Genomic DNA, 26,656 nt, shown 5'->3' on the forward strand with positions numbered 1-26,656 from the left:
CCCATCAACTACCATCACATTGAAGTCCTCAAATTCTTTTGTGGGAATACCTCTCCTTGCCACCAAAGCTGCATCGATGAAATCGTGCATAGCTCCACCATCGACCAAAACTGTTATTCGTTGCCCCTTTATTATCCCCCTAATTTTGAGGTGTGATATTTAGGGACTCCATAGAGGGAGGCGATGATACCACCCTTAATTCTTGTACGAGGTCTCTTATCTCCTTTTGCCTCCTCAAGGGACTACTCTTCTTTGAAAATGCTAGGCTCCTTGCTTGGTGCTAGTGTTGTATCATCTTCATCGTCACTATTAGACACTACTTCAATATAGTGGACCTTCCCCTTTCCCAAGCATCTATGTTTTGGTTCCCATGGTTTCTTGCAAATGAAGCAAAGTTTCTTCCTCCTCAAATCGCTTCGAGTCACCTCATCGAACTTGTCCTTCCTAGTCCAATCTCTCTGAAATGGCTTCTTATCTTTGTCCTTCAGAGGGATAAATGGTTTGAATGGAAATTTAACTTTTGGTACTGCATCTTCCATATGTCATGCCTTGGTAATGAAATCTTGTAAGGTGGTGGGTTTGAAGGCCTTGACCCACCCACGTAGTGGCTCGGCTAAACCCTTTGTGAAGAGCATGACCAACCTTTGCTCAAATATATTTGTCACTGTAATAACCACTTGTTGAAATTCTTCAGTGTAGGCATTTGGAGTGCAGGTCTGCTTGAGTTGTGCTAGCTCTTTGAAGTGTACCTCTGGGTCCTTGTCAAATCGGTCTATCACTTTTTGCGCGAAGACCTCATAAGAAGTGATGTTGGAATGTCCCAAGGTGACCAATCCATGGTACCACCATTCATGCACTTCCCCTTCCAAATGCAAAGTGGCAAATTTGATAGCATTTGCTTCCAACATGGGGTTAAGTTGGAAGTAGGTATCTAGTTTTTGTACCCAAGCCCTTGTCGAGCACTTGGATGACCCATCGAAGGAGGGAATGGACAGGTTCCCAACCTTGAATAGTAGATCATGTTTTTTCTATGCTTTGGGCCTATCTCGGTAATTGATGCTACGAAACTCATCAAAAGTCATGGCTGCCCGAACATCTTCTCCTAGCGATGCATACTCTCAAAAATATCATGTGAAATCTCCATTCTATTTTGCTACTCCCTTGGTTGCTGCCCCCTTGACTATCTAGAAATTGGGGTAATAGAGGCCTATGGTTCCTTCTACTGGTCGCCCCTGTGTTTGCTTGTGCAAAGTTGTTGGAGGCAGGATTATGGTTGTTGCTCCCCTTTGCAAAACTCTTGTTTCCACCATTAGATCCACTAGCAACATTGTTACCTGTAATGTTTAGATTTGCCATGAATTGGGCAAAAAACTGGGGCATTTGCTGCTGTCCTTGGGCCATCTGCCGTTGCCCTTGTGCAAACAGTTGAGCCATTTGTTGTTGCCCCCTTGATAGCTCATTATGTAGAAATTTCTGTTTTCCCACCCCGGTTTTCAGTTTCTCCTTATTTCTCCCATGTAGTTAAATGCCCATTCCCATAACCATACATTTAACAGACTGAAAAAATAAATATTGCTGAAAACACAAATTCTGGAAATTTTTCAGAATGCTGGAAATTGCAGAATTAAAAATCAGCAATCAAAAACAGCCATTAAAACACTGATATTTTTGGTCAACTTGACCCTGGAAAAACCCCCTACAACTCTTGGGGAAAACCAGTTTGAGAGCTCTTCTTTATTTCTGAAAATTGCCTTTTTACAGTGAGAATTATTCAGCAAAAAATCAGCAAGCAAATTTACAACTTATCTCCTTTCCCATGCCTCACAACAATCTGGAAATTACAGCAAACAGGACGACAATAAATGCTGTACGGCCTCCGTTTTGTGTGCAGAAAAATCAGCAAACTGCTCCTCGATTTTTGTGCAAAAATCTGCCTTTCACTCTGTGCTGAATCAGCTGTACAAATCTGCTCAACTGCTGCCTTGGAATGTGTGCCAAGCTGCTGTCTCCTTCTCCTCCCTGCTCAGAAATCTCTCTTACTCTCTTGCTCTCCTTCTCCCAATCTGCGCATGAAAGAATGAATGACCTTTTCCTCCTTTAATATAACAACTCCAAGTGATTTTTGGGTGATCCAAGTGACTTTTGGGTGATCTCTAAATCCAATGGCTGAAATAGATTTAGATCAATGGTTGAGATTAAATGCTCATTTAAATCTCACTTTCTATTTTTTAATTCACCCCACTTTAATAAAGACCCACTTAGTCATTTATTTCCAAAGTCACTTTTCCTTTCTAATTTTTCATTTACTTTAAAATTAGACTTAGTAACTTTATCACTTAAAGTCACTTTTAAATTAGATTTAACTTTATAAAGTTATAAAGTCACTTTAGGAGAAAAATTAAATTCTTTTGGACAATTTTCCGGGTTCCCTAGGCCAAAGATCAAAGCCTAAGGGAACCACCTGTCCTCCGGTACCAAATTTCAACACTCCCTCTTACCGAGGAAGGTGTTCCTCACCACACCCATCTTGTCTCTGAAGTAGACATGCTTGCCCCGTGGTAAGGCTTTGGTAAGAATATCTGCAACCTGCTCATCAGTGGAAATATACTCAAGCTTCACAGCTCCCTTCTGAACATAGTCTCTGATGAAATGATATCTGATCCCGATATGCTTTGACCTGTCATGAAATACTGGATTCTCCGTGAGTTTAACGCAACTCTGATTATCACAGTAAATCACTGAAGGTCTCAACGGCTGACCAAATAAGCCAAACAACATCTTGCGAAGCCAGATAGCCTCACAACTAGCTAGACTGGCTGCCATATACTCTGCTTCCGCTGAACTCAGTGCTACTGACTGCTGCTTCCGGCTGAACCATGACACTACTGCTGAACTCAACCCAAAACAGCACCCTGAAGTGCTCTTCCTATCAGAAGCACAACCTGCCCAATCAGAATCAGTGTATCCTGCCAATCTCACTCCATCTCCCTGCCTGTAGTCCAGACCATAATCCACTGTCCCCTGCAAGTACCGCAAAATGTGTTTTGCAGCCACCCAGTGAACCTTCCTAGGCTCACACATAAACTGACTCATCGTGTTGACTGCAAAACAGATATCTGGTCTAGTGTTGACCAAATACATCAAGGAACCAATCAGCTGCCTGTACAATGTGGGATCCACCAACTCGGAATCCGAAGCATGAAGCTTCTTCCAGTTGGTGATCATCGGTGTCGACATGGGTCTACAATCCTCCATGTGGAATCTGCTAAGGATGTCCACAATATACTTCCCCTGCCCCAGGAAGAAATGCCCCTCCTCCTGCCACACCTCCAAACCCAAAAAGTAATGCATCAAGCCGATGTCCTTCATCTCAAACTCCGCCGCAAGATCTCTCTTGCAGTGCTCTATGAGTCTCTCTGCACCTGTAATGATCAAGTCATCCACATACAGCACCAGAATGAGAGGCTCCTCACCAATCACAATAAAGTAAAGGTTCGGATCTGCCTCACTCTTTGTGAAACCCATCCCCTGCAAGTATCCATCTATCCTGGAGTACCAAGCTCTGGGAGCTTGCTTCAGGCCATAAAGGGCCTTCTTCAATCTGCACACATGGGACTCTTTCCCATGCACCTCAAAGCCCTGTGGCTGCTCAATGTACACCTCCTCCTGTATGAAGCCATTGAGAAATGCGGTCTTCACATCCATCTGGTGGATCTTCCAACCCATCTCTGCTGCTATAGATATAATGGAGCGGATCGAAGTATATCGAGCCACGGGAGCGAAGGTCTCCTCATAATCAACTCCCTCTACCTGGGAGAACCCTCTAGCCACAAACCTCGCTTTGAATTTCTCAATGCTGCCATCTGCAACATGCTTTACCTTGTAAAGCCATCTGGAAGTAACCACGGATTTGCCCTCAGGCCTCGGCACCACCTCCCAAACATCATTCTTCATGATAGAAGAATACTCCTCCTGCATGGCCTCTCTCCAGACCTGCTGGCTAGCTGCCTCCTCATAGCTAGAAGGCTCAGAGTCAAGGATGTTGGTAACCATCGCCATATAGCTACAAAACCTCTCAGGTGGTCTACTCTCTCTGACCGGCCTCTTCGGCTCAGCAACAGATGTGGCATCTCTCAAGGTGTCCTGAAGCCACTTGGGCTTCCTCTTCCCTGAGCATGCTTCTCCCATAGGAGAATGAAACTCCTCCTCATCACCATCAGTAGCCTGAACTCCTGACTGTCTGTCTGCTGTCCTCTTGCCTGCACCTGAACCTGTAGAAGCTGAGGTACCGTGTGAACTGTCCATCAGTGGACTCCCTAGTGAACTGCTCTGCATGCTGCCCGGAGCACCACCCCTCTGGCTCGGCGAGCCACTGCTCACTGATGGACCTGACATCCTCATGGATGTACCTCCGGATCCTCCTGATCCCTGCCCACTGGATCCCTGTGACTGACTCAACTGCTGCTGAGGGTCTGGCTGATCCAGATACTCTAACTCCCGTGACCTCCTAAAGGCCCTGTCCTCCTCGAACTTCACATCCCGTCTGACAACAACTCTCCTCTGTGCAAGGATGTAAATCCGAAAGGCCTTTGAGGTCTCACTGTAGCCCACAAAGATACCCTTCTCTGCGGTGGGCTCTAGTTTGGTCCTCTTCTCCTTGGGTATATAGGAGTATGTTATGCATCCAAAGATATGAAGATGACCAATATCAGGCTTCTTCCCAGAGAAAGCCTCCTCCGGAGTCATGTGCCCCAAGGCACGATGCGGACTCCTGTTCTGCAAGTAAACAACTGTGTTGCAGGCCTCTGCCCACAAGAACAATGGCAACCCCTGATCATGTAACATGGCTTTGGCAGCCCCTATGATGGATCTGTTCTTCCTCTCTGCAACCCCGTTCTGCTGGGGGTTGTAAGGAACAGTGAACTCCCTCCTAATGCCTGCCTCCGCACAATAGTCAACAAACTCTCCAAGGGTGTACTCTCCTCCATTGTCCGACCTCAAGGACTTGATCTTTCGACCTGTCTGAGTCTCCACAAGAGCTCTGAACTCCTGAAACCGCTTGAAGACCTCACTCTTGGTCTTTAAAAAATAAATCCAGGTCCTCCTGGAGTGATCATCAATGAATAAGACATAGTACTCATATCCACTCAAGGAAACATGAGACATCCGACCGCTCACATCGGAATGAATCAAATCAAGTATCCCAGTCGCTCTGCTGTCACTGCTGGGAAAAGGGGATTTGACAAACTTGCCCATCGCACAACCTCTACAAGTATCAAAGTGATCAGTACTGAAATCTGGCACACCTGTAGTGATCTCTCGCAATGTCCTCAAGGCTCCATGATACATATGTCCCATCCTGCGGTGCCAAATCTCACACAGCTCAGAACTGCTAGCTCTGCTGTCGGTACTACTGCTCAATGCCAAAAGGGGCTGAAATGCAAACTTGTACACCTTTGCATGGCGTACACCTATCACTCTAGCTGAATCAGCTGGAGCGCCCCTGGGATACATCAACACCTGTCCTCCCCTGAACAGTACCTCATATCCTCTGTCCTCCAAAGCTGAGACGGATATGAGGTTCTTCCTCATCCCTGGCACATAAAGAATCTCTGACACCTTCAAGGGAGGTTTGGACTCCCTCTAAAATGTCACTGTCCCCACCTCGACTGCTCTAACAACTCTGTCATCACCGAGTACTACCTCGATATCAGTGCCACTCTCTGAAAGCTCTGAGAAGTACTCACGGACTCCTGTCATGTGACGTGAAGCCCCACTGTCCACATACCAGATACCTGTAGATGCTCCGCTAATCGAGGGAAAAGCATGCTCCCTCTGAACCTGTGTGGCAGGTGATCCTGCACTAGAGGACTCACACGTAGTGAACGCAAACTCTCGGTCAAAACGACCAGCAAAGTCCTCAATCTCTGCTGAAGCTGCCACGTCCTGGTTCTTCCCCTTCTTCTTCTTCTTCTCCGGACACACAACTGCATAGTGTCCCATCTTTTGACAATTCCAACACTTCACCTTGGAATAGTCCTTCTGTGTGTTCCCCTGTTTACCTTTACCTTTGCCTTTGCCCCCACCACTGCTTGTGGAAGCCTGCTTCTTCCCTTTGCCTTTCTTGCCTCCTGCCACCAGTGCTACATCCTCATCCTGCTCAACTGGCTTGGCTGCCCCAAGCTGTCCTTTCCTGATCTCTGTCTGAATGCAATCATCCCAAAACCTCTCCCATGTGGGAAGGGTCTCACGTGCACAAACCCCATCAACAAAGTTCAACCATGAACGGGGGAGGCCATTCACTGCAATACGCACCAACTCAGTGGATGGAATGGCCTCTCCAATCGCTGTCAACTCATCTCTCACATTGGTAATCTTTGTGAGATATCCAGCTGCACTATCATTCCCCATCTTAATGTTCTTCAGCTTCTCCTTCAGGACCATCTTCCGGTTCTCATTGGTACTCTGGTAGAGATTGGACAATGCTGTCCACATCTCATGGGCATTGCTCTTTCCTCTCACATGAGGAATGCAATGGTCTTTGATTCCGTCTAAAATCAGCCTCTTACCCTTATTGTTCTTCTTTTTATACTCAGCCAACTGAGTAACATCAGTGGGCACAACAACAGGGTTCTGTGTGGTATGCACCATGATATCCCAGACTTCTGCCTCCTCAAAGATACTCTGCATTCTCTCCTTCCAAACGCTGTAATTTATATGCCCATCCAGCCTATCCTCCACCCTCAATCCCAATGACATCCTGCTGTCCTAAAACTGAAAAAATAGCACTGCTGTAGTAAAGATAAAACTGCTGTTTATGAAAAAATCAGCTTGCTGGAATTTTCTGAGTGAAAAATCAGCAACTGTAATTTTTCCTTTTGCTGTCCCAAACTGCCCTTCAGCACTCAAGCTCTGATACCATGTAGAAATTTCTGTTTTCCCACCCCGGTTTTCAGTTTCTCCTTATTTTTCCCATGTAGTTAAATGCCCATTCCCATAACCATACATTTAACAGACTGAAAAAATAAATATTGCTGAAAACACAAATTCTGGAAATTTTTCAGAATGCTGGAAATTGCAGAATTAAAAATCAGCAATCAAAAACAGCCATTAAAACACATTAAAACACTGATATTTTTGGTCAATTTGACCCTGGAAAACCCCCCTACAACTCTTGGGGAAAACCAGTTTGAGAGCTCTTCTTTATTTCTGAAAATTGCCTTTTTACAGTGAGAATTATTCAGCAAAAAATCAGCAAGCAAATTTACAACTTATCTCCTTTCCCATGCCTCACAGCAATCTGGAAATTACAGCAAACAGGACAGCAATAAATGCTGTACGACCTCCGTTTTGTGTGCAGAAAAATCAGCAAACTGCTCCTCGATTTTTGTGCAAAAATCTGCCTTTCACTATGTGCTGAATCAGCTGTACAAATCTGCTCAACTGCTGCCTTGGAATGTGTGCCAAGCTGCTGTCTCCTTCTCCTCCCTGCTCAGAAATCTCTCTTGTTCTCTTGCTCTCCTTCTCCCAATCTGCTCATGAAAGAATAAATGACCTTTTCCTCCTTTTCCTCCTTTAATATAACTCCAAGTGACTTTTGGGTGATCCAAGTGACTTTTGGGTGATCTCTAAATCCAATGGCTGAAATAGATTTAGATCAATGGTTGAGATTAAATGCTCATTTAAATCTCACTTTCTATTTTTTAATTCACCCACTTTAATAAAGACCCACTTAGTCATTTATTTCCAAAGTCACTTTTCCTTTCTAATTTTTCATTTACTTTAAAATTAGACTTAGTAACTTTATCACTTAAAGTCACTTTTAAATTAGATTTAACTTTATAAAATTATAAAGTCACTTTAGGAGAAAAATTAAATTCTTTTGGACACTTTTCCCTAGGCCAAAGATCAAAGCCTAAGGGAACCACCTGTCCTCCGGTACCAAATTTCAACACATTAAAGATACCAAAAGGGTTCTCTTGATCTTCCTTGTCTTCCATGATTGAGTTGTGGGCACCCCTCTTCTTCATGACTATAATGTTCTCCCTGTTTTCTGGAAACATCCAGGGTTCATATGCTCATAGGTTGGCAGGATGCACTGCTCTAATACCATTGTAATAACTATTAGGGTAAAATTGACCTTAGGTTTGGAAAGAGCACGTGACAAATTATGTTTTCTAGGTAGTATCATAGTATTCCTTCAACTTTCTGGAAATAGAGATAATTTTAAATGCACAAATAGCGTAATCAAGTAGTAGATTTCACCAACAATACCAATAGTACATAATAGGCTACCAATTTAAAATCCTTTATACCAGCTATATAATATTCATAAGTTTATAAACAGTTGCAACCTTTTATTGAATGTACCAAACATTTACAGATAGGTTATGGTACTGGTTAATCCTATCCCAAACTGTGCATTTGGTTGACTCAACTTATAGGATCATCAGTTTCCTTGCTGCCTCAGGAAACACCCCAACAATGCCTTTCAATACTTAGATTACACCTTGCTGCTTAGCTAGCGGTGCCCTAATAGGCCTCATTTCCCCAGATCGATCTTTAAAAGGAATTTTGCTACCCTAATTGACCCTAAGATGGATTTTCTTCCTTAATTAACCTTCCAACAAGGATTCGTTATCACAATTGTTCCTCAGAAAGTATGTTCTAGCACAATTGATCCTTTAGCAAGGGTCCACTACACAATTTAATCTTCAAAAAGGGATCCACTGTTACAAGTAACAGTGTAGGGGTAATTCGTGGTTGATTACAGAGCTTTAGTGGGACATCATTGTCTCCAAGAAGGCTTCTTAGATTGATGGTTGCCTTAATTATGCCTTAGGCTCTTGTGCTGCCACAATTATCCTCAAATAATGGCACAGGGGGATGATTCGATGCCTCTGAACCTTTGCTGTCACATACTTCACTTCATTGCCCAGGTATAAACTTAAGTAGGGGCCGTTGCCATAAAAATGCTACAAAAATGGCTCATAGCCATAGTACGGTTCCTCGATATCTCAGATTAGAGACTTTCAAACCTTCGTTGCCCATAATAATCTCTCAGGAGCCTACACTGCCACCAAATGTCGCCATAAAATCTCTCCATCGAGTAGCAACTCAGTACCTCTCGCCATCCAATCCCAAAGGAGAGATCGAATGTGTAATCCTCTGTGGAAGGAACAAGCCCTCCAAAATAATGTGGTATCATGCTCAGCTCAATTCTGCTAACCTGTCCACCCGCTCGGGTACGTCTAGACAACTCGGCCTCCCTCAATCCAATGCATAAGGGTGGGTTGATAATGCTATAGACCCTACCAGTGGGCCTCTGAAGTGAACTGTGCTGAAAGCCCAACGCGTGACTTCTATGCTGCCCCTCATCAATGGCTAGCCCAAGGGATCGCTGCATATCCTCCTCCATCATGGGCTCGACATGAGCCTTCGACTGCTCCTCCATAGACAACCCAATATGCATGATATGCTCACCAGTCAGTTGTAGGCGACTGTCGTCTGGCAACTTCGTCATAGATCTGGAGGCCTTTGTACCTATTGGCTCCTCAACAACAGTGGAGTTGTCTACCGACACCTCGCGAACCTGTGGTGCATTGTTATCACTTGAGAACTCGGTCACAATCCCGAATACCTCATCAATGGATGATGCCTCATCAATGGGTGTATGCTCAACTGTCTCTTTGCCAACCATGGCCCCTTCAACTACTCTTCCATCTTTTTTTTTAATACTTGTCATCATCCCTGCAAAATCCCACTGGATCTCCATGGGTTTGTGCATACCCTTTAGTTCACAGAATTCCCAAAAAGCGAGGGACGCCTGAATGCCATGACCCAATGATTGGTATGCCCTCCAGTTTTACCCCAATAACTCCACATAAGTTGCAATCATGTCCGGATTCCCAAATGAGGAATGAATCAACTTCTTCCCCACATCAATCATCATTTGTTGTATCCACACCACCTCATTCTAGGTGATCACCATGTTGTTTGTCTCTAACCTTTCCCATAGGCTGAGCCAAGATTATCGCTTTGATACCACAGTAATGTACCAAATGCAGAAAATTTGGAACAATCCCTTAAGATAAAAATTTCATTCACAAACAGAAGATTGCCATGTAAAAATTAAACAAATAGAGCATGTAATTCCATAACACAATGATCATGAAAATACTTAACTTTATTATATTAAAGAACTGGGGTTTATATGCACATATAACCCATATAGCTGAGATAAAATGGCCTCAAATAGATCTATAATAATGTCGCAATTGGCCTCCAAAAACCACTGAAAGACAATACATAGCAACCTGCGAATCCTGAATGGATCCACCAAGGGAAGAGATGGGTGCTCGCCCACTCTCACTGAATCACCCGAGGATTTCTGTCCTCTGGGTCCTGCTGAAGTAGAGAACCACGTTCTCAAACCTCTCCTCAAAAACAATACTCAAATCCAAGATCCAAGATCCAAGATCAAGATTCATTGATAAAACAAAATGATGAAGGAACACTAATTTACAACTCGCATACTACCCAAAAAATTTTGAAATTCTAACCACGAACTTCTCTCATAAAACCCAGAAAAACCCATAATTTTTTTAGGTAGATTCCAAAAGATACAGAAAGCCCCAATTTAGTGCAAGTTTCCTACTCTGCCCAACTCGACACACTGCGCCAAATAAGATAAATTAATATCACAATGCTCCACCTCTTCAATCCATCAAATTCACTGAAAAATCACTAGCAACAACTATCTTGGCACAAAAATAAAAATTTTGCAACTAAGGATGACTTTGGCACTTCCAAAATAAACCCTCGAATACTTAAAACTGAAAACCTGAACCCACACGATGAGCCAAGTTTGATGCTCTGATATCACTGTAATGTTCCTAAACATGAATGTAAGTGATATACAATGCATGCAAACAATCCAATAATCAGAAAAACGAAATATACATTAAGCACCCATGGAAACACTAGAAATAGAGAACTGCTGAGCCATTTTATTACTTCTTCATGAGTAAATACAATAGTAAAATAGAATGGTGCACCTGGGCTTGTCTCAATGGACAAGCATGAAAAACCCGGGTGAGAAAATGTTGAACTGAAAGCTGCTACAACTACTGCACCAAACTGATCTGCGTTGCCCTAGAAAACTACTCTGTCTGCTGACTTTGAAGGGTTGGAATCACTGCTTCCCGTGCTCAGAAATTATGAAATTTCAGCTCCTTGCTCCTTGGCCTAAACCTAGAAAAACCCACGAAGGAATTGGCCAAATGTTGACCTCAGAATTTTGGCCCAAATTCCTCTTAACTCCTCTAGTTGTTGGCTGAGTTGGGACCCCTATTTGACCCCTTAGGTTTGCTCGAAAAATTCTATAAATTTAGGAGTGTGATCCTTGCCCAAAACCCATAAAAACGCAGAAAGGGTTTCCCTTGGTTCCAACCTTCAAAAACTGACCCTTCACAGCTTGGCCCTCCTCTAATTTCGAATTTTGTTGCTATGACTGATCCTGTCAATCTCTGCTCTCCCAACTCCAACAATCCTCCTCAAATGGCCCTCCAAGTGATCTCCTTCTTCCGGCCAGCTCCAACTCTACAATTTCTTCCTTCATCTCCACGTGAGCCTAGTGATGGCTCTCTGCTCAGGCCTAGGTAACTATAAATCGGACTGCTCAGATGCTGGCTTTGCTCGTTCCAAACTCGCAAGAAAGGCTGGCCCTTTGGCACTTCCAAAATAAACCCTCGAATACTTAAAACTGAAAACCTGAACCCACAAGATGAGCCAAGTTTGATGCTCTAATATCACTGTAATGTTCCTAAACATGAATGTAAGTGATATACAAAGCATGCAAACAATCCAATAATCAGAAAAACGAAATATACATTAAGCACCCATGGAAACACTAGAAATAGAGAACTGCTGAGCCATTTTATTACTTCTTCATGAGTAAATACAATAGTAAAATAGAATGGTGCACGTGGGCTTGTCTCAATGGACAAGCATGAAAAACCCAGGTGAGAAAATGTTGAACTGAAAGCTGCTACAACTACTGCACCAAACTGATCTGCGTTGCCCTAGAAAACTACTATGTCTGCTGAATTTGAAGGGTTGGAATCACTGCTTCCCGTGTTCAGAAATTATGAGATTTTAGCTCCTTGCTTCTTGGCCTAAACCTAGAAAAACCCACGAAGGAATTGGCCAAATGTTGACGTCAGAATTTTGGCCCAAATTCCTCTTAGCTCCTTTAGTTGTTGGCTGAGTTGGGACCCCTATTTGACCCCTTAGGTTTGCTCGGAAAATTCTATAAATTTAGGAGTGTGATCCTCGCCCAAAACCCATAAAAACGCAGAAAGGGTTTCCCTTGGTTCCAACCTTCAAAAATTGACCCTTCACAGCTTGGCCCTCCTCTAATTTCGAATTTTGTTGCTATGACTGATCCTGTCAATCTCTGCTCTCCCAACTCCAACAATCCTCCTCAAATGGCCCTCCAAGTGATCTCCTTCTTCCGGCCAGCTCCAATTCTATAATTTCTTCCTTCATCTCCACGTGAGCCTAGTGATGGCTCTCTGCTCAGGCCTAGGTAACTATAAATTGGACTGCTCAGATGCTGGCTCTGCTCGTTCCAAACTCGCAAGAAAGGCTGGCTCCAATGCTTGAGAAGAACTCGGGCCATCTGGATGTGCCAGTGCCTGGCTAGGACCAAATCGATGTATTCCTCCTTCGCGAAGTGCAGTGCAAATCAGCCCTGAGGAAGAACCTGTACCTCCGATAGTTCTTTGAGGGTATTGCCCCAAATTTCACGCACCAAGAGAGTCAATCTTTCCGCTGTATATGCCCTCCCATGGACATGTCCAACCAGGACAGTACCGGCCATATTTGCGGCTTCCCCCATTTCAATACCCTCTCCAAAGCAAATGGTGAGATCCTTTGACGAAACCTTAACGCACTTAGTTTTTCGCTTTCCAGTCTGAGGTGCTGATGGATGATCTTGTAGCGGGTCCGAGGAGGCGAGCCATTCCTGTTGCAATTGTGCCGCTGTCTTAACCCTAATTGCGGGCGTTTCAAAACACCCAGACGGTGAATTTGCGTAGGAGGGCGGATTATTGTCCGGGATTGAATGGATTCCCACAGGCTGAGACGAACTCGGCGTCGAGCTAGTCGGGTGGAGGTGAACAACTGGAGGGTTTGGCTCGAAAGAAGGCGAGTGCGGAGAGACCGCTGTGAGTAAGTGCAGGGTTCCCGGTAATAATGGCGGACAATTCAAAGAAGGTGAATCAATGGAAAGAGAGCCAAAATGGAGTGATGAAGTATTGAAGGTGGGGAGAGAGACCACCAGAACGGAGCAGGACAGAGCTGTTGCGGGTGACGGAGGGGGACCAGAAATCGATAGATTAGGGTTAGGGTTTCCGAAAATGGGCTGTTCGGGAAATGGGTTCGGTGAATAGTCGAGCTCCTCGATGTCCATGACCTCGTCCATGCTGAAACAGGAGAAACGACGTAACCGCCGGCGGAGGGAGACAGCTGCGAGAGGTGAACAAACTTAGTTAGTGGTCCAGGGAGCCTGCGGTGAAAATGGTCGTGCTGCAGTAAAACCAAGGAAATTACCCTAACCCTATACTCGGCCACCTAATCGGGCGCATCGCCATCTGTCCTCACCGCAGAGCCTCCAGTTGAGGGTCCTTTTATCCAAACTAGGAATCTTGTGTATTATGGTTCATAGAGGGTTAGATCAATTGGTTTAGATAATTTGCAATCAAATCATAAGCGGATCTGATCTATATTGGCCTTGTATCTTGAGGAGATTGTTTTTGTGGAGTTTTCATCATTGTAAATCTCCTTGAGTTGAAGAGTCCTTTCTCTTTGTCTAAAGGACTTCTACCTTTGTAATATAGTAATAAAGATCTTGTTCTTTGAGGGAGCTTGGGATCTCAATCCCATGCTATCCCGCCTCCTTATTTAAAAGGGAGGGTTTCTATTTTTACTTCTCTTTGTCTTTAGATCCAGCTTAATAACTTGTCTCTCTTGCATTCATAGCTTAGATCTAATCTCTTATGTTGCATTCATTAATTGGCTATTGTTGAAGACAAGTGTAACTAGGTTCGGTATTTGTCAATGTAATTTTGATCTTTGTACTTGTCAAGAAAAGGAAATATTATTTTTATAAAATTATATGAATGAGTTTCTTGCTCATTCCATAGGTCTAGTAAAGTCAAAGAGTCAAGATTATGTTAAAGAGCTCTTTATGAGCATTTATGTAATGTACATGGGTCAACCTAGTTTCAAGAAGCCCTCCACGACAAGCACCATTCTTCAACAAAGAAGACTACAAGAAAAACGATGAAGAAAACATCATGTCGACCTGCAAAGATGAATTAAACAACTAAAAGATGACATGTTGGCTCATATAAATGACACAACGCTTCACTTGTTCAAGTTGGCTCAAAAAATGGAGGCATAACCACTATATATACCCAGTTAGGGTCACCGCAAAAATGAAGTACAGAACTTGCATTTTTCTGAGATGATTTGGTGAAGAACAAGAAGGTATCAATTCAGACTCATCTACAAGCTCGGATAAGGACAAAGACTTAAATTCACCATGACTGTTGGATGTTTACAGGATGGGATCTTCACAGTTAGGATGACAAATAGTGAAGCAATTACAGATGTATACCACAGAAGTATAAGTCTTGGCATGGGTGAAAGGAAGAAGGTCTCGGATCTTTGTTTCAAAATACAATCATAATCTCGACATCCCTTATGAACAACTCTCACAAAGACGTACACTATCTCAGCATACAAATTGTCTCAATGCAATACTCTATCAACATATTTTACATAGTCATGATCATAAACCCTCCAAAGATAAGGTCATAATGAAGAATGATATGATGACCTTGTAGATACAGTGAAGATCTCTATGGAAATGCAACAATGATGTTCTTAGTAAGTGCAATAGTGATCTAGATGAAGGAGCACTCATGGTGCAATAGTGATCTAGATGAAGAAGCAATTTTGGTACAACTATGATGATAATCTCAGCAGTGACTTCAAAGAGGATTGGTGTCTTGGTCTTCGAGTGGCATAGTATGTCAAGGGTCAAGGTCTTGGTATTCGTCAATTGGAATCTCTATAAGAAGAATTTTGTGCAGGTTTTCCTCTCCAAGAGGGAGAGGTTTTGGCCCTAGCAGAAAGCCAAACATCTTGTGTTCTTGTCTCTTTGTTTTGGTAGCAGTTTGATGAAGCAAACACACACAGTAATAATAAGAAGAAGATCAAGCTAAGATAAATTGTAAAATCACTTCACAAATTGTTATCAAGTCTAGAAGAATCCTACTAATACTAATTTCCCTAGATTCTTCAACATGGTATCAGAGCTAAGGTGCTGAAGTCAAAGGAAGGGCAGTAAAAAGAGACATCAAAGCAAGGTTTAAGGGTTGAAGGATCAAGTCTACAACAAGCAGTCTACAACAACAAAGACTTTTTTCCTATACAACCTTCAACAGTCTATACTACTCACAGTCTCGGTACTATACTATTGAGATCTTGGTGCCACAATAGGATTAAGCAACCTCAGTCAAAGAATGAAGTTTTGATCACAAGTACTTAAAACTTGAGTTCATGACAACAGTTTTCGATGCCTTTCATAGTCTTAGTCTATACCACAGGGATCTCAATATAGAATGAAGGTGTTCGGTGATGGGTCTCTACTATAAAATGATCATCATGGCAAGCAACATCAAGACCCTATGGTTCTACACAATGCTGCAAGATTCCATAATCCACTTATGTGATAGCAAGACAATGCCATCTCAAGTTCATCAACAGTTTGCTAATCATAAGAATCAGATGTAGAAGGCGAAGAAATTTGAAGACAAGAAGGCAAGCTTCATACCATTTCATCAAGGATCTCATCTGAAGGAAGCATCAATGCATCTGCTTCAACCATCATTAAAGCAATCAAGGTGAAGATTTCATCTTCACATGACAAGTAAGTATCTTTTCAATTTATATATTTGGTTAAATGACTTCATGATTGCAAGGACATCTATAGGTTGGATGGGTCAACAAGATTCCTTGCATGAGGAAGGAGGATAGACATAATCCTCTAAGTAGCTGAAGTCATTAAACATATCAATAGGTCTCCTCTGAATTTATGGAAAGGGATGCTCATGAAAGATCCCCTCACATAGCAATATTGGAGACATCAAAGTGATGTAGGTGATAAACTCATTCTCTAAAGATGCAATGAAGAAGGTCACATGGAATCTATTCTTCATGAAAGTAAAAAGGGCATCAAGGGATGTAGGATATCTTCATAAGATCCCATATACAAGATCTAGGAAGGAAGATAATGATCATCCTTCTAACTGATAGGCAAGGTAACAAATGTCCATGAACAAAAGGTTACCTATTCAACAACTTGTGGTCTCTATGCTAGATAGAGAAAGACAAGTTGATGGCAAAAATATTGAAGGTTGAAAGAACTTAACCATGTGTAGAAAAGAAAGGCAAGGTTGGTCCTCAAGCAAGACAAAAATAAGTATAGTTAAGATTCAATGCTATAGAAAGATTTTGGAAGTTCATATCACTGAAAGATGGAGGAAGCTGAAGAAAAGGGCCAAGGAAAGAGGGAGTAACAAATCTATCCTATGAGTAAGATAGTATCCCTCACGAAAGGGTCCTATAGTAAGCTCCTAAATCTTGTGTTATAAGATATGACAATGATAATAAGATGCATCATGGCATCATGGAAGCATTAGAAACAAGAGCACGTAACATCTCCATAGGGATCATGAAGGACAAAAATCCATGGCAGACAACATGTAGGATATATAGCTCTTGGGAACCTCAATGGACATTGAAGGCAAGAAAGGAGTCATCTAAGGCTCATCATACATCAAGTTACAAAGGAAACATCTGCCAGTTGGGGATATACAAGACCCTCAAAATTCTCTGATGGAATCCTCATCGTAAGGTTCACTAATCTTGAGAGGAAGCAAGTGTTTCAACAAGAACTCCAACGTATGGAATCCATGAGATGATGATATGACATGAAGCAGATCAAGGGATTGAAGATCTTTTTAGTCAAGAACGCTGCTGGAAGAAGCCTCGATGACCTGAAGGTAAAATAAGGTATGTATGCTTGTGTTTAATATTATAATGTCATGTTGTATGGTTGTAGGTAATATGGATCTTTGCTTCTATCTTAAGAAGCATGATCAAGAGAAAAAGGATCTCTTCCTCTGAAAAGATGCAGGAAGGGATAAGTCACACTAGATGAAATCAGCATAATATATTCTCATATGAAGTATGAAGTGATTGACTACAATAAAGAAACTCTGATTGAAAGCTATGGAATGTGTGAGGAAGGAAGAGATTGTGAGATATGCAACCATGATGAAGGCAATCAACATCGAAAAGACTCGGAAGATTTGACTAGGAAATCTCCCAGAAAGATATGAAGACCCTGATGAAAATCTGAAAAGAATGAATACCCTTGATAATGGATATCTTTTGGAGATGTAACAATATGTGTGCAGGATGCTGATACCTACAAGCAGATGCCATGATGAAGAGCCATCTCGTAAGGTATGATTTAATTTAATATAATGTTTTAATTTCTTGAATAGTATCTGGATGAGTTCATGCAGGGCTACTAGAACAAGACTTGTAAGTAAAAATGCAACCAACATTCATGCGATGGATGGAAACTCCTGAAAGAAGCATGGAGAGAAAAGAGGTAGCCATATGAAGAAGGCTTCATATGTGTACCAAGAAGGCCACTTTCCATGAAGAAAGGAATGACATGATGGAATAAGAAGGAAAGTGATCAATGGTTGTTGCCCTACAAGGAAGAAGCTCAACTAAATTTCTTGACATCAAGGAGAGAAGTTGATCAAACAGCTGAAGGACCCACAAAGAAAAAGTTGTTGATATATAGAAGAGTCCCTAGCTAAGAGGGAGCTCTGACACTTCCTTGATCAAGAGGGAGTTTGAATTAAGATCACCCCTGATTACAAAGGAGTGACAATTGTGTTTTTCCACTAGACTAGGACTAATAGTTGTAAGTCTAAATTCCATGAATGGAAATATAGACACATGATAGACACAACATTCTTGTCTTCACTTGGGAAGAAAGAACGGGAGGATTGGGTAATTATCTGGCATCTGATACTCTTTGAGGATGTGTAGGGCATCCAAGATAATGGTAGGCAAGAGGATTGATATTCTTTGAGTGGTAGGAACCCAAGATAAGAATAGTCTTGAAGGTCATACTCAGTGAACACCCGGGTGGGTCTGTACCTTGAGAGACAATGCTGAAGGTGTCTATAAATCATTGGTGTTGCCAGCATTGTAGCTCATGGTATCGTGTAGAGATGGAGGTGTTAGTAAAGGCCTTGCACTATGACACCACTGATTGATATGATGCTATACAGATGGGATTACCAATCTGATTCTTCATATGAGAAATTCTTCAGATTGAGAATAACCAAGTACCATTGTAAATGCCTCTCTAGTTAAGAGGGAGTGTTGAAGAAAAGTGTAACTAGGTTCGGTATTTGTCAATGTAATTTTGATCTTTGTACTTGTCAAGAAAACTAAATATTATTTTTATAAAATTATATGAATGATATAGGTCTAGGAAAGTCAAAGAGTCAAGATTATGTTAAAGAGCTCTTTATGAGCATTTATGTAATGTACATGGGTCAACCTAGTGTCAAGAAGCCCTCCAATGCAAGCGCCATTCTTCAAAAAAGAACATCATGTCGACTTGCAAAAATGAATTAAACAACTAAAAGATGACATGTCGGCTCATATAAATGACACAACACTTCACTTGTTCAAGTCGGCTCAAAAAATGGAGGCATAACCACTATATATACCCAGTCAGGGTCGCCACAAAAATGAAGTACAAAACTCGCATTTCTCTGAGATGATTCTGTGAAGAACAAGGACTGTAATCCGCATTACAGGAAGGTATCAATTCAGACTCATCTACAAGCTCGGATAAGGACAGAGACTCGAATTCACCATGACTGTTGGACATTTATAGGATGGGATCCTCACAGTTAGGATGACAAATAGTGAAGCAATTACAGATGTATACCACAAAAGTATAAGTCCTGGCATGGGTGAAAGGAAGAAGGTCTCGGATCTCTGTTTCAGAATACAATCATAATCTTGGCATCCCTTATGAATAGCTCTCACAAAGACATACACTATCTCAGCATACAAATTGTCTTGGTGCAATACTCTATCAGCATATTTTACATAGTCATGATCATAAACCCTCCGAAGATAAGGTCATAATGAAGAACGATATGATGACCTTGTAGATACAGGAAAGATCTCTATGGAAACACAATAGTGATGTTCTTAGTAAGTGCAACAATGATCTAGATGAAGGAGTACTCATGGTGCAACAGTGATCTAGATGAAGAAGCAGTTTTGGTACATCTATGATGATAATCTCAGCAGTGACTTAAAAAAGGATTGGTGTCTTGGTCTTGGAGTGGCATAGTATGTCAAGGGTCAATGTCTTGGTATTCATGAATTTGAATCTCTATAAGAAGAATTTTATGCGGGTTTTCCTCTCCAAGAGGGAGAGGTTTTGGCCCTGGTAGAAAGCCAAACATCTTGTGTTCTTGTCTCTTTGTTTTGGTAGAAGTTTGATGAAGGAAACACACACACTAATAATAAGAAGATCAAGCTAAGATAAATTGTAAAAGCACTTCACAAATTGTTATCAAGTCTAGAAGAATCCTACTAATACTAATTTCCCTAGATTCTTCAACAACTATTTGATCTATTGCATTTGAAATAGCCCTTGCATTTGTTTCACTTGCAATTGTAGATTTAAAGTAGTCTCTCTAATCCCTTGTTAGCAATCTCATTTTCCATCATTAACTTGTGCTTTTGTCATACAACTTTATTTGATTCCATTATCTAATATAAGTTAAGAACATCTTAGGAAGCACTTATTGTAAAGGGCATTTGGGATATTGCTCTAACATCCAAATCTAATTGCATTTCTCTTGTTTCATTGAGTAATCCTAAAATTTGGTTCATTGATCATTGTGTAAGCTAATAATCTTGTGTTCTAAGTGCTTATCATAAATCTTGATTATAAGTTTCCTATGTTGAAGCATCATCATTGATTGGATCACATTGAAGCATTTGCATTTAAGTCTTAGATCTAGATTGCATTCCTAAAATTTACCCCGGAGCATATGCTTGGTTGATAGAGAATTCGGACAACTCTCTCCATCATTCAATTTGAGAATCTTGACCCTTAAACAATGGTTAAAACGAGTGACCTTGCAATTCTCTTGTGGCCGAGTCCCTTGTAGGAATGGAGGCACTTGGGTTGCTAAAAGTCCTAGGTAGGAATCGTTAATGAGGGATTAGCCTCGTTTCCCAGCGCTTCTCCCAACAACCTTGTTCTAAGACTTGCTTTGATAATTGAGGGAAAGGTCTTCACCCTTAGCTTAGGCATATAAGTAAAATTTACCTAGACTTTGCATCTCACATAGATTAGTCTTGCATTCATCTTGCATTTCAATTGATTTTTTGTCATTGGAATTATGAGCTCATTCTATACTTGCAAGTTTTACATTGTTACACTTGTCAATTTCAAGCTTATTGTCTCTTGAATATCATCTTTACTTGAAGTGCTAGTTCTATTCCTCCTGCAGGCTTATCTCTTGTCGCTCATATCTTTAATTGCTGATAATCTCTTGATTTCTTGTACTAACACTTTCCTTGCAGCATTGCCTATCTCGCAACTTGATATTGTATTGTTATCTGCAAGTACTTTAATTTATATCTAAGCACTATTATTAAGGCACTGGTCTCTCACTTTTAATCTCATTAAGTGTCATACTAATCTAATTAAATCGATTTTTTAGCATCCACTTTGTTCAATAATAATAATCTGACTTGCTAATCCTTAATCAGGTTGTCTAGAGAGGTGATTGCCTTGCCCTTAGTCTCCTAGAACTTGTTGTTCCAACAAGGTTTCCTTTTCTATTTAACTTTAGGGACTACCTCCCATAGCTTGTGTAGGAGAGAACTTAAACAAAGTGAGGAGGGAATAGGTGACAACCCCTACTATGAGCATTTCGCCTTTGGTGTATACTTTGGGCGACAACAGGAACAAAATGCATCTCAAATCAATCATACTCCAATGCAACCTGCCCAAGGTAGGGTCTTCAAACATGATATAAGGCCTCATACAATGAGGTAACACTCGCAAACCAACGCAGTGGCATGTCCTTTATTCCTTTTATAGTAGAAGAGACAAGGGAAGATACAATGTATTTGCTCACATGCTTGAAACACTCAAGATGACTCAGTGAAACCCTAAACCTAGTCTAATTACAGAGTGGACCCTAGCTGCATGGATAAGTGTACCAAGTATGTGTGCCTCAATTGAAATACTAATTGGAGCATGCATCCTCTTCCTCGACAACTACATCCTTTAGCTAAAGTGGAATCTTATCCATACAAGCTCCTAAGGCAACTTAGGGATTTGTGCCCTGCCAAAGAATAGATCATGTGTGCATTCTAAACTGAACTGAACTAAACTAAACTAAAACAAAATCAAACTAGAAACTAGAACTTGCCAAAATTTGGAATAGTAGTGAACTGAGTTGCACTGAAGGTAGCAAAACTAGAAATATGCTAAGATTGGGGCACACATGTGTCCTCTTCTCTCCTACAGAACTGTGCCTTCCTCGCTCTCTGTTGCGCACAAGAGCCTACACAGACTTTTGTAATAACTGCTGCTATATAGACTTGCAGCAGCAGTTATTACAAAAGTAATTATAGCAGCAGTAATTACAAAAGTCATTATAGCAGTCAGACTTTTGTAATAACTGCTGCTACATAGACTTTTGTAATAACTGTTGAGCTGAAGAATAATTTCTCCTAACAAAATTTGTTGGGATTTCTCCCAAGGTTGGGTTCCCAAGGTAAAATTTGTTGCCCCTATTGTGCATGGCTGTCGTTCTATGATTTTTACTATTTCCGCTGCATTCACTGTTGAGATTTTTTGAAGTATAATTATTCAATATTAGTAGTGGCATAAATATTGGTTGGAAATCATTAGGAAGTAACTATCTGGCAGAAAATCGTATTCTACTGTACATCTTTTAGAAAATTGAACAGATTGGTGGAATGAACTGAAAATGGCTGGTTCGAAACTGAACTGGCCCTTTTTCACCAAACCAGTCAGTTCCAAACAAAATTGGATGGTTCTATACAATGCAATCAAGGACCCTCCAAATGCAATTTTTTTTAAAGCAAACAATAATTTATGAGTGGGGCAGCCTAATATTCAACCCTAGGGCCCTAGTAATGCTACGTAATTAATGGTAATGTTAAATTTTTAGAGTAAAAGGTATCCTTTTACTAAATTTTTTAACATTACCATTAAGTGACTCGGGATCGTTGCTATCAGAACTGGACTGGAATCGGTGGAACTGGTTGGTCTGATCGGTTTGGGGGTCAAACTAGTTCGGTTTAAGGTTTGGAACTGGAACCAACTGGTTTGGTATCAAACTGGCTGGTTTTGTAATGGCATCGAATGGTTTGGTATCAAATTGACCTTTTTTTTCACTAAATTGACTGGTTACACATAATGTGACCAAAGACATTCTAAACACAATTTAAAAAACAACAAGAATTTTTGAGTGGGGTAGCCTAATATTCAAGCCTATGGCCCTACTATTGTTATGCAATTCATTATTGTTATGCAATTCATGGTAATGTTAATTTCTTCAAGACTTAACTTTCTAACATTACCATGAAACGACTCAAGATGTTTGAGAGTGGTTCCGATTTCACACGGAGAAAGTAGAATTTTAGATCTCGCTCAAAATCCAACAAACTTAACGGTTTTTTAGGATTTCAAGATTGCGGGGATTGCAACATTTCCATTGGATTTTGTCATGTACGAGGGTATATAACTAGTATTTAATCAAGAGAACCAAGTCCTCTATGTACCTTGATGTTAGTGGCATTGGTTGTCAAAGTCCTCTATCATGACCCTACTAAAAATGTACCCATCACTCAAACAAAATCTTTAGTTGACATGCTACGTTTTTCCTATCTTATTTTAATGCTTAGAGGGTGATATTGATGACGAAGATCCCAATATAGGCAATGATTTTGATGATATGCAGGTATTTGTTGTAGCGTGATTTTTTTTGGATGCTAGAGGCCATCTAGAGCTTATTTTTTGATGTATTTTCAGTTCGGAGATGGATTGCACTCATTGCTATTTTGGTTATGTGCATCCTTACATGCTATATAAATGAATTTTTTTGCTTATTTATGTATAAATGGTTTGGAATCATATGTATGCACATGAATATATATGTTTTTCTTTAAAATTTGAATATTTTATGAATTTTCATTCAATTGGTCTTTTGGTGTGGTTTTTTTATCAGTTCTAGTCTGGTTCCAACTGATTCTCGGTTAAGAGGGTTTTCCAGTTTGATCACCGATTCGGTTCTGATAACATTGCTTAGGATGTTTGATACTAGTTCTACCTCGTTGGATTTCATATGAGAAAGCAAAATTTTAGATCCTAATCAAAATCCAGGGTCCAACAAAGAAAATAGTTTTTAGGATTTCAATATTGAAGGGATTGCAACATTTCCATTGGATTTTGTTGTGTACAAGGGTATGGAAATAACATTTAATGAAGAGCACCAAGCCCTCTATGTACCTTGATGTTAGTGGCTTTCACTATTCAACTCCTCTATCACGACCCTAGTAAAAAATTTACCCATCACTCAAACAAATTCTCATTTTGACATGTGAAGCTTTTTCTATGTTATTTTAATGCTTAGAGGGTCATATTGATGATGAGGATCCCAATATAGGAAATGATTTTGTTGATATGTAGATATTTGTTAAAGCATAATTTTTTTTTGACACTAGAGCTCGTCTAGAGCTTCTTTGTTGATGTATTTTTGGTTTAGAGATATTGCACTAAGTTCTATTTTTTGTTTGTTTGTTTGTCAAGTTGTCTGTGATCTTCCAGGCTTGCCCTGTGGCTTGAGGAGCCGCGACCCAGCGGCAACTAATCGCCGAAGTCACTCGGGGATCGCACTTGGCTTGGGCCACACCAACCATAAGTTGACTGGATTTTTTATCATGCCTCCTCCCCCTAGCACAGGGCACAACCACCCCCCGTGAGGTTTGATCCCGGGTCGCCTTACTAACGAGGCCCATCCTCAATCGGTTGTGCTAGTGGGACTTGACGCACTATGTGCTATTTTGGTTATTTGCACTTTTTCTATATAAATGAGAATATTTGCATATTGTGTATAAATGGTTGGATTCATATGGATGCACATGAATATATATGTTTTTCTTTTAAATTTGAATATTTTATATTTTTTTTGGTCGACCACTTTTTTGTCTGGTTTTTTCCCAGTTTTGGTTTGGTTCCCAGTTTTGGCTTCGACTGGTTTGGTTCTGATAACTCTAATGTAAACTACACAATATGCAACAAGAACTAAGCAAGAAGGTGGAAATCCCTCCGAAAATACACTTTCTGTTAGGTTGTGCTCCATGTTTAACATATAATGTAAGTAAATCATGTTGCTACCCGAAATATATAGAAGTACATACACTTCCCCTCTTATTATTCTAGAATTCCGTCTTTCACAAGGCCACATAAGATAGGCAGATGGTTCCCTTTTCATGTAGAAATACAATGGATAAAATTGATGAGATGATACCTTCAAATTAAAAATACTATGGTCTTTGTCAGAGCCACTATTCTTGATTTAGAAACAATTTACTAAATGTGTAAGAAATATAGACTTATGCAGGGATACAATGCATAATGACAAATTCCTTATGTATGAGGAAGAGTTAGGGATTTTGTACTAGTTTTGTGTTGCTTGATGCCATCCTAACTGATTTACTCATATATTAGTCATTGTATATCCCTAACAGGAAATAAAAGTGATAACAATAGAAAATAGTAGCATGTAATACAAAATTTTAACCCATGCATGAACAACAATATAAAACACCAAAAACTCCACCAAGTTGAGCCATTTTATTAATAGAACAAGATAGAGTACAAATATATGGAGGTAGATGAACCTGGGCTTGCTACAACAAGCAAGGCAAAAACCCAAGTGGAGGTGAAGGCACCCAAGTGATGAAAATGGCTCTACTGCAAGGACTACGGTCAACCAGAAGTAACTGTTGCCACTACTGGAAATGAATTGCTGATTTAGCCCTCCAAACTCCTCAGAGAAGTTAGCAAAATTAGCCACAACCTCTACACCTCAAACCCACAAAAGCCCATCAAGGAATTGGCCTACTTCTCGCTGGTCCGGAAAGCGCCCAAAATGCGCACTCCTTTCTATGCTTGGTGTATGCACAGTTGAAGGAAGAGTTTTGCTTGCAAGCCCAAATTCCCTTCGGAAATCCCTCTAAAATCTTCCCTGTATATTCCTTTGGAAATACCTCCAAATCTTCATAGTATCTCTCCCAAAATCCCACAACTCTACACCATGCGCAGGCTGAGCTAGTGACCCTCTGCACACTGCCAAAAAGCCCTAGTTTCTCCAAACTCCCTTCACTTTAGACCTCCAAAGCACCCAAAAACTCTGGCAAATACCAAGGAAATCACCCTCCGAAAAGCCTAGCAACCAATATGCCCTGCAACTATTTCTCCCAAGGATGTGTGGTGCTTCTACGCCCAGTCTGCTCCAAATGATGGCCAAATACACCCATAGATCCTCCTGAAACAACACTGAAATGTAGCAAGGGCTCCCCTAGGGTGGCACTCGAAGTCCACCAAATAAGGAGGCGAGCTCCTGCTCGGAAACCTCTTGTGCTGAACAACACGATGTTGCCTTAGCTCAATAGTTCAAGTAAACAAGGGTTCAATTATGAATTTGGTCAAAAATCCCAACATGAGGCCCTCCCCCTCTATTTATCCTTGTTGCCCCTCCTCTTTCCATGTGGGCTCCACAAATCAACTCCCTTCTTTCTTCCTTCTCACAAGTGCGAGTTCTTTTAAGGGGTGCGAATTCCATCTTGGTGTGCCCCCCACATTCCACTAACCTCTTAACTTGCCTTCTTTTCTTATGTTTGGAACCTTCTTTAATCAAAATGTCAAGTGGGGTCCTCCTAACCCACTTTTTCCTAATTCTAACATGTCAAAATGTCAAAATTGTGCAAAAATGTATTTTTTTGCAAAAATTTCAAGTGGGGACATCGCAGTCCTCCTTGCCCAGATGTTGCTTTTCCTTAAGCAACTGCAGTGATAGATGCTGAAGCAATGTTGCACAAAGCGGGGACGCGGAAGCGTCATTTTCCAAAATTCTAGGAAGCGAAGCGTCCGCGGAAGCGTCTGCTATATATATATATTTTTATTTTTTTTATTTTTTTGCATTTATACTCCAAACAAACATCCCAAATACCAAATTAATTGTAGAAGACATGAAAACATGCATATTTTTGCATAAATCAAGATAGATATGGCATCCATGATTCCATTGTAGTTACTAGTATGTACAACAACCATCTATATTCTAGCTTTTACAAACATACATCAAATTTTTAAGCATATTATAAAACATAAAACATTTAAGCATATTATAAAACA

At 40.9% G+C, this 26,656-nt stretch overlaps 1 protein-coding gene across 4 annotated transcripts in view; it reads left to right on the forward strand.

Moving 5' to 3' along the window:
* LOC149168517 (organic cation/carnitine transporter 7-like) overlaps window positions 1-26,656 on the forward strand; it is a 391,286-nt gene that overhangs the window by 26,070 nt on the left and 338,560 nt on the right. Inside the window, exon 2 of one of the 4 annotated variants that reach the window (XM_089428283.1) lies at window positions 24,047-24,220. The exons of the other annotated variants lie outside the window; for them this stretch is intronic. The gene's annotated coding sequence lies outside the window, so the exon portion shown is untranslated. The remainder of the gene's footprint in view (window positions 1-24,046; window positions 24,221-26,656) is intronic. 4 annotated transcript variants of the gene reach the window in all.

Source organism: Pinus tabuliformis, chromosome 4_2 (genome assembly GCF_031772625.1).
Source record: "Pinus tabuliformis cultivar Carrire ecotype Pingquan chromosome 4_2, CPIR1, whole genome shotgun sequence".
NCBI lineage: Eukaryota > Viridiplantae > Streptophyta > Pinopsida > Pinales > Pinaceae > Pinus > Pinus tabuliformis.